Genomic DNA, 10,187 nt, shown 5'->3' with positions numbered 1-10,187 from the left:
ATGTATATGTATATGATCAAAATCGGGTCCAACGTATTTCTTCGACGCTCGCACAATAATCAGGAATCGAAATATGAACCGGTTGAATCTGCTCGTCAGGTTGAAAGTGTAAAGAGGTCATTTTTTAAACGCACTAAAATCACTATAAAGACCTAAATAAAATCTACCAATCTATATTGTGTGTAGAAAGGTAACACAACAAGGCGCTTTTGACTTCAAAATGCAAACTTTTTTTTTATTTCTACAACTTTATCATTATTGTTCAATTGAGTCGATTTTCATATGCAAAATTTATTATATTATAGTTTCATATTCAATTCAATAGAGAACGTGACTGGCAACACTCATACGTGACGCAACGCGACAAAATAAAGGCATTAAAGTGCATGTCGCATTGCGTAGTGTCAACATGCATATAAAAAAAGACGCAAACCACCAATTGGTTTCCTATCAAATGTTAAAGAGATATATTTGACGAAACTACACAAAATAGTGTTTGTGAGTCATCGATCAACTGGTGGTTAGAGTCCGATTTACCATTGGCTGAATCAAACTGTCATTATCTTTATACATATATAGGTTTTTCGTTTCAAAATAGCCCTTTTTCATTTCAAATCGACCCTTTTTCATTTCAAGTTGGGTCAATTTGAATTGGAAAAGAGTCAATTTAGAATGAAAAATCTGTATTTTCCAATTGAACAAAATCAAGATTGTATATAAAATCGCAATTAACTAATTGTCAATTAATTATTATTTTTTTTACAAAAGCGTCACTGTTGACATTATCAATTTAAAGTGAGTGCGAAAGATTGACACATTTTATTTTTATAAATGGGGGGGGGAGAAGAAATGCGACGCAGATTCACAAGAGTGCACGCGTTATTTTGGGGCGCACTGTGTGTTATATTAATATGTATTTAAAAAAATGAACATTAATTAAAAATGAGGCCTCCCAAAATTGAGAAACGTATCGGCAATAAAAAGCAATATTAAATTTAATAGCACTTTAGATCGACGTAAGCAATGCTTTGAATAGGTTTAGTGGGGATTTAGATTGAGCTTAGATCTATGAAACTTACAATACAAATATGCAACGATGGCAATTACCTTATAAATACATTAATGAATATAAATCATATGTATACACATACATAGCTGTGTGTATGTATGTATATGATGAAATATATATATATATATATATATATATATATATATATATATATATATATATATATATATGAATGCCCCCGTAAACAATAATAATTATAAATAAGTCATTAGAAATACTAGATTGTAATGTCTATAGTTACTATTTTGTAATATTAACTTTTATTTATTTGAAATCAATTACACATGTACATAAATATAAATGTATATATATATATATATATATATATATATATATATATATATATATATATATATATATATATATATATCGTATACAATGCTTCATATTCAACAAGTGCTTATATTATTGTCTTAAATCACATTTTGCATACATACATGTTATGTCCCGAGGCGAGACATGTTAATACATACGTAAACTTTCAATTTTAAATACTGTTTTCCTGATAATAATGGGTAATCTCCATTACCGTCCACTTTTATCGTGCGATAATATTGCATACGTACTTTTCAATTTCAAATTGTTAGATTGGGAGCACACGGGGAACATTCTGTCTCGCTGTCGCAAGGCAAAAAGTCCCCCGGAGTGTCCCTTTCCTTTGAGTCAATAGATTTGGTATATGACGTCTCAATAAGTATGCACATTGCAAGTCGAAAATCATTCATTTATTAATACCAACGATACAGGAAAAATTTTGCATATTATTTTGTCCTCACGTTTTGTCCAAATTTTACTAAATTCCGTTGCCCGTCTGACATCATATTTGAAATTTCAATTTAAACAATCATTTCTTTTTGATTGGGTGCATAATATATTCTTTTTCTTTCTTTAAATAAAACGTAGCACACATAGATATTATATTTTTATAGTTTTTTTTTGTATTAGAGCAGACATTAGCTGATATAATTATTGATTCTATATAAAAATTGAACAATGAACATATCAAAGATAAATAAATCTTTGAATGATACGAATTCAGATGAGTAACAGAGTATTGTAAATTTGCGATAAGATGTCAGGTTGATTATATTTACTAATATACGTACATATGTATGTTAATATTAAATTAAAAGCAAAAATTTTCGTTCGAATTCCATGACTGACTTAATAATGTGCATGTGTACTTGACAGGACGCATTATTATCTTATGAAAAACATACTTATTACAAGTTACGTTTTAATTAATTGTAAGTATATTTTTATTACTAATTACAGCAATAATTCATCGATTAATATTCATATACAAATATGTACGAAATGTGGTATGTTAATTTCGCTTTGGTTTTGCAATAATTTCGCATTGAAACGAAGAGTAAGCGACATTTTCAAACAGCAGAAGCACGAACAAAGTGAAGCAGTCAATTAAAAATTTCTGGATTGACCTATTTTGAGTTTTGAATTGTTATTTAAATCATTTGTATGTATATGTATTTACATGGGTACCTTTTAATGTCTTGAAATATAGAGCTTTTTGATACTTCGAAATAAAATATATTTTACAATATATATATATATTTAAATTTGTAATAGATAAGTCAGTCGGATGAGAGGAAGTATCCGGACCCAGAATAAGCAACGAATATTTTGAAATTTTCCCTATTGCTCTTCTATACACCTGTACAATGTGAAAGGAGATGTCATATTATATTTAGCGTATTTATTTTTCAAATATATATATATATACTCATTGGTGTATGTGTAAAATGTAAAAAAAAATGTATTCCCAAAGTCATACCAAAGTTTCAATTAAGGATTGTAGATGAAAGAAATGATGTCATTATAGAATGTCAATTGTTATGTAGTCGACTGGAGAGTACATACATCGTCTCTTGAAGCTTTATACTGTATTAAAAAAAAATAAAGACCATTTTACTAAACGATCAAATATATCGAAAATATGTACATTTTTAACTGTAACTCATGGAAAACAAATGAGATTCTTCCTGCGCATTGCTTTCATAATGTACAAGAGCCTAAACGTTTAGAGAGACTGAAATTTTATAAAATTAATGAGAAAATTAGTGTTTAATTACTATGACGAGTAGCCCAAGAGCCTGTAGATGCGTGTGTTATGCTTTCATTCTCAATCACTTATCTAAAATGCAATATACTTTAAGAATTCTATAAATTATATATATACATACTTATTATACATATGTATATTATATTATATATATATATATATATATATATATATATATATATATATATATATATATATATATATATACATATATTATATTTACTTTTCTATTAGAAAATGTACTTAAATAATTTTTGCTTTTACTTAATAACGAGCTGACGATAGCAAAGTAGATAGTAAATACGTTGGCACGTTTAATAAATTCAATTGTATGAAGTTCGACCGACGGTTGATGAAATTTATTGATTCAGTTCAAACATTATACGTAATTTCGATAGCACTTTCACATACTATATAGTATAATAAAAAAGATTTACATTATCCGTAATTTCAATAACACTTTGACATAATATTCATATATGTAGTTCTGTATCAAAGATACAATCTAGGCGAATACAAATCACTGGTGAAATTTCGATATAAATAGCGGTGACAAAAGTATTGTCACTTATTGATTTATATTCTGATATATGTTGCAAAAGCTGAAATTTCATTCGTTGGATTGAATCTTTTATGCGAAACTGGATTTATCACTCACATATGTATGTTCATATCAGTGATGGGTAAATTTAATCTGATTTTTTTTTAACAATGACTTTATATCACCTTCGAATGATATTTATTTATATATCAAAAGATTTGAAATCAAACTGTTCGATGAGTGAAATGAAAATATTTTGAATTTAAAAAAAAATTATAGCACATGTGTGACTTAACGGTTGAATTTTTTTTGTTTACTGTGTTTTTTTTTTATTATTGATCAAAATTAACACATCTCTGATACATGCTATTGCCCTAAAAATTAATGTTTAATTTTTTTATGTGTATTAATTTATTTCATCAAAAAGAATATTCATAAAAATATTACAAATTAGAATTTCTGTTTCTATACTACATATAATAGTAAAATCACTCCGATGAATATAATTTATTAATTAAATATCATTTTATTTATAGATCTAATGAAATACCAATTTTTACTAATTCTACAATTATCCTTTGTCTAAGATTGTCGTTATCTATTGCCTAAATAATATTTTTTTAGTTTAATTTATATATATATAATACTTCCAAAAAACTTGTAAAAATGTTGGGTTTTTTGTTTCAAATGTGATTCCACTTAGATATATTTAGCATACATATAAAGCATACAAAATAATTCGTTTAAATGCTAACCCTCGCAATAATAATGTTTTAATAATTACTTCTTCCAATTTTACAATAAATACATTACATTCGTGCATACATACATACATATATAATAATAAACTTATACATAATTTATTAAAAATGAATTTATAACAAATATTTAATAAGCTGTGGACATTTCTTACGGCTTGCTTTATAATTTTATCTTAGAAATAATAGTAATAATACACTTATAACAAATTATTATAGCTACAAATTTATACTGAATGAAATAATATGAATCAACTACATACATACATATATACGTAAGCAAATATTATCCTGAAATATGCTCAAGTTGATTTAAAATCTCTTTAAAATCTTTTTATCCATATATGTATTTCCCAATCTCTCTCTTTCTCTCTCTCTCCCTCTCTCTCTCTCTATCTCCTTACCTCGATAAAGATATTATTTGTTTATTTTGATCTCATAATATTTACATGTGTATATCTACATTAAATAAGACAAAACTTGTACCTTGAAGTTAATGTTTATTAAAGCGAAAGATTATATTATACTATGTGTAAAAATGTCAAGCAATATTTTTAGCATTATTTATCAACTTTTTTCGATTTAATTACTGCCTATCGAGTCTCATCATAAATAAATAAAAAAACATTGACAATTGCTCATACGATTGATTGTATATAAATATAGAAATACCGCAATGTATTCAAAAATCGTTAAAAACAATAAAATAACATTCTTGGCGACCACCCTTTCATCGATTAATATTAAGATTCAAATATAACAAATTGTTAAATTGAAGAAAATAGTTAAATATGTTTAGATTTATCAAATGAAATAGTTAACCTCATAGCGATATATGATCACTTATGATTGTGTACGGTTTTGATTCAATTGTGAATTATTTTTCATTGAAAATTGAAAAGTAACTATTTTATAAGCAATAAAACATGTCAATTTCACGTGTGAATGTTAATTACATTTTTAAAAATTATGGATCATATCATTGTTTCCTACTTATCTACAATGAGAATAGTGTTTGGCAGTCTGCCTATGATTTTGTTTAATCTTTTTTTTATCAAATACTATTGGAATTTCAACATACATATAATATACTGCTATATTTGGAGGCTTTCAGCGAATAACATAACCAAAGCAGTGTCAGTATGTCACTGGTGAGCTCATAATTTGTTTAACATAACCAATTCAACAATTAAACTGTTCGAGAATGGGATGATATTAGGAGAGAATATTTAAAAAAAATAATAGGGGTGAAGTTCCAAAATGATATTGTTGTATTATAGAATTTCGCTTTTCATCACTTTTATGTCAAAAAGTATCAATTATAATGCTAATTAGATTAGTGTTCAATTACTGTGATAAAATTGTGTATAAACCATAGTATGGAAGGATTTAAACCCCATTGTCATGACGCATCTTTGTGTATTTTCAAAAATGTTAAACGATTTCTAACGATATCAAATCATAATGTTATCCAAAAATAATATTATAATTTAAATCTGATATAATTCATAGATACACGCTGTCAGATTCTTTATAAGTTAAACAAGCTGACATTGAACGGATTAGGGTCCCCGAATGAATTTGTTTTTGTATAATTTGAAAAATGAAGTGACCTTAAGATTTATGAAAAGAATAATTGGAAACGGTGTTAATTTTTGCTCAATCAACAATTTCAATTTCATCAAAATAGCAATAAATATATATGTATGTAATGTAAAATATGAAGCGGGGAAAGGTTTTGGGGACCCACCGTGGTCCGTAACGAACTAAGCAAAGTGTATGAAATGAATAAAAAATTGTTATAATCGTTTAATATGCCTGTCATACAAAAAAAAAAAATCAATTAACAATTTGTATGATTACAATAATTCAAGTGAATATCTTTCAATAATAGTTTGTACGTTTGATTTTAATTGATTATATTCTATACATTTATGAACGATGGATGATTTACATTTCAATACGTATATATATATATATATATATATATATATATATATATATATATATATATATATATATATATATATATATATATATATATATATATATATATATATATATATATATATATATATATATATATATATATATATATATATATAGTTCTTAAACAATTAATAAAAGCAATAAAATAACATATTTTCAAAATGGCTTGTTTTATTTATCACCTAAACATGTACACAAGTACTATACACAAAGCACACCCTTTCAAATTCATTTACATCAGCATAGTCTAATGAAAAATTGTGAATAGACACTATCAAAATTATTTCATCATTAAGTATATGTATGTATATTATATTATAGACATCTGTTTATCCGATAATCACACATTATCGTAAGTATATCATTCGATATTGGCCAATAGATTAATTGTAGATAAGGAAATTTGTCATGGTGAATGAACAGCTGAATCCCTCACCTGCACTCTATCGTCAATCAAAACTGCTTTAATCTCTCGGAATTGTCAGATTTGTTTCAATGTATCACCTGTTAAATGATTTCAAATATTTTCAATGACCTACATACATCGTCTCTCAAACATACAGTTTCAAACAATACATTTTTTATTATTCTTACAAAGAGTGGCGCAGTTACGATTTACAAAGTTATACACATACTAGTATTGTGCCTGATGGAATATCATCGCATGGGTGTTGGCATATTAAATTTAAAAAAATTAAAAGAAATGTGTTGGTTCTGTGTTCGATCTACACACGCGGTTGAATTTTTTTGAAATACCTTTTAAATATATTTAATTTAATATGTATATTTAATTGTTTAATATCTAAATCTAAATACCTACATATAAACAATATAAAACACCAATAGAAAATTAATTAATTAATTAACACATTCAACTCGGCGCATGATTTCATACATTTGCCCGTGTGGCGGCACTGTCACGCGTATCGGCACCCAATTACGCGTGACAGCATTAAATCACTTTATTTATTTATTTTATTCTGAACATATGTATACATATATACATCAGCTGATACAAGGGAACTTGGTATGACGTCACCTAATCCCCTTATATCCTGCTCTCACATGTGTATATAAGGCTGAGCGATAATAAAAACAGAGAGATTTTCACGACACGATACTGGTATATTGTAAATAAAATAATATATGATGTCGATTTTATTCAATTATGATAATCCAAATTAGTATTTAAACTGTATGAACTGTATATAAAATCATCTCCCAATTGTTTTCACAAAATTTAATGGTTACTCTTCACCATCCTGTGAGAACTTATTCGACCATGTTGGTGGCTACTACTTTACTTCCTTCCCGCCTGTCATATTAAACAGCGTGTTTCCAACAATGCTGTCAATTCATCCTTTTCGCCCCCATAGAGTAGTCATCATACAAAAAATCATACTTTTGAAACATCCATAGATAGATAAATGCTTTTAAATTATATAGTTACACCCTGTAAAGTCATCCCATTTCTGTAACAACGAGTTTCTAACAAAAAAACCTTTTTTTTCAACTAATTCTATTTTATATTAATTCAAAGTCCAATGCAGTAAAATAAGTATGGGACGCAATATGCTCGACATAACGAGGATATATATGTACATATGTAGGTAGCAGAATACGTGGTTGGTGGATATAGTGGTGAAAGTGAAGATAGTGAATAGCTAGGACCGGCCCGAGAAATTAATTTTAATATCAATTATTATTCTAGGCCATATAAAAAGGACATTTTAAACATTTTTTGTCAAATTTTATTTTACTAGTCCATATTACGTCAAAAATAATGTAAAATATTAGTTTATATTCAATTTTTAACACCATGAACAAGCTCAGGGTCGATAATAGTAAAATGTAACAGTACTTTACTTTAAAAAAAAAACCACGTGCAAAAACCATGTGCGGTTTGAAGAAGGACCTCCTTATCTACTCTAGAAGAAGGACCTCGTTATCTACCCTAGAAGAAGGACCTCGTGACCTGATCGCCACCTAGTACAGCTGCGCTGCATTTAGACGGGTAACCGTGAAAAAGTCAAAAATATTCGTTTACCATGCATACATATGAAAAACGTTTAGTATATATATCAGTGGCGTGCGGTGAAACTCTCTCTCCCCCCGTCGAACATCCTCACTTAATTTGCGCGAGCGGGATACAACAGGAACAAGAGGAACAGACTTTTCCTCCCGTATCCTGCGCGCGCACATTAAACAAGGCTGTATGACAAAAAGAGAGATAATTTCACCGCATACCACTCATATATATTATATATACATAGTACCGTTTACCATGCACCCTTTTTTTTTGATCTTTCGACTTACATAAGATCTTTCGATTTTCGATCTTTGCCTTCCGATATTTGCTTTTTTTACAAACCTCCCTTACGTTTCACACGGACTTCGTTTAAGACGTCATTTTTTTATATCTCTTATCTCTTATTCGACCTTTTCACTTTCGGTGCCGTGAGGTGGACCCCATTTAGACGACGAGTATACAACCAGGTCCTACGACACATCCCAGGTCAGTCAATGGTTTATGTAACCACACGCGTTCCTGAAAGAACATTTATGTAACCACACGCTTGCATTTATGTAACAGGTTTATGTAACCACACGCGTGCCTGTTCGCCATCCGCGCTCTCAACGTGGGAGCCGTTTTAAGCGCGAAAAGGTGGTCCTCACAACATATATTCTAAGTTCATTTTTTTGGAAAAAATAAATATGTAGGGGGGGGGGGCTTTAACCTCCTCGTTCCCACCTGTTTTTAAAAGTACGAGCCGCCTCTGCATTTAACTATCTTCTTCTTGTTAATGCCTTGTCCGCATCCGGACGTTGGCGACCACCTCGTCGATTATTTGAAGATATCCGCATCGGTCTTCAGCGGCTCGGAACAGATCTTCGGCGCTCATATCGGTCCACATGCGCATGTTTCGAAGCCAAGATAACTTTTTCCTTGCAATCCATTTTTTTCCTTCTATTTTCCCCATGGTTATCAAACGGAGAAATTCGTATTTTGGACCCCGTATCATGTGTCCGAGACAATGCGGTGCAAGCGATCGAAAAGCGCCAGACAGATTGAACCACAGATTAACGACACGTGTACCTTATGCGTGCGCACTGCTCGCACTTACACTAAGCGAAATCTATCCGAAGTCCCGACATACCTACCCTTTATACGTTCTGTGCATCTGATACTTTAGTTCCGAATTTTGCCTTATTAAATTATTAAAAACTCGCCAGAAAGATCCAACTCAATTTTAATAATTACCATTTTAATAATTGCATCTGTGCACATCGAAAGGTTACTCGTCATCTGATGTGCAATTGCGTTTAAAGCAGCCATCCAGTTAATCTGTGGTTCAATCGGTCTGACAGCTTCATTTGATATTTTTTTGGTCCACGGAATCTTCAGCATACGCCTGTAGACCCACATCTCAAAAGTTTCAATGCGGCTGATCATCTTGGTCTTCATAGTCCACGTCTCACATCTACAGGTTTCCAAAATTTAACTATAGGTTTCTAAAAATGCTTAGCTTTGAAATAAAGAATTTCTGAAAATGTCAGCATCGACTACACCCTAATAAGAGTCATACATAAATACTCACTACACTGTACATTTTAGTGGCGCATTTTGGAAATCCGTGATTAGCCAACATTTTAACGAGAATCTGTATCGTTCTGGTCGTAATCTTCGATTCAGGCACATTGTGTTGATGGGAATAATTGTAATGATAAACTTTGAACGTCACTATC

The sequence above is a fragment of the Arctopsyche grandis genome, chromosome 2 (assembly GCF_051622035.1).
Source record: "Arctopsyche grandis isolate Sample6627 chromosome 2, ASM5162203v2, whole genome shotgun sequence".
In the NCBI taxonomy this organism is placed as follows: domain Eukaryota; kingdom Metazoa; phylum Arthropoda; class Insecta; order Trichoptera; family Hydropsychidae; genus Arctopsyche; species Arctopsyche grandis.
This window is presented reverse-complemented; position numbering follows the sequence as displayed.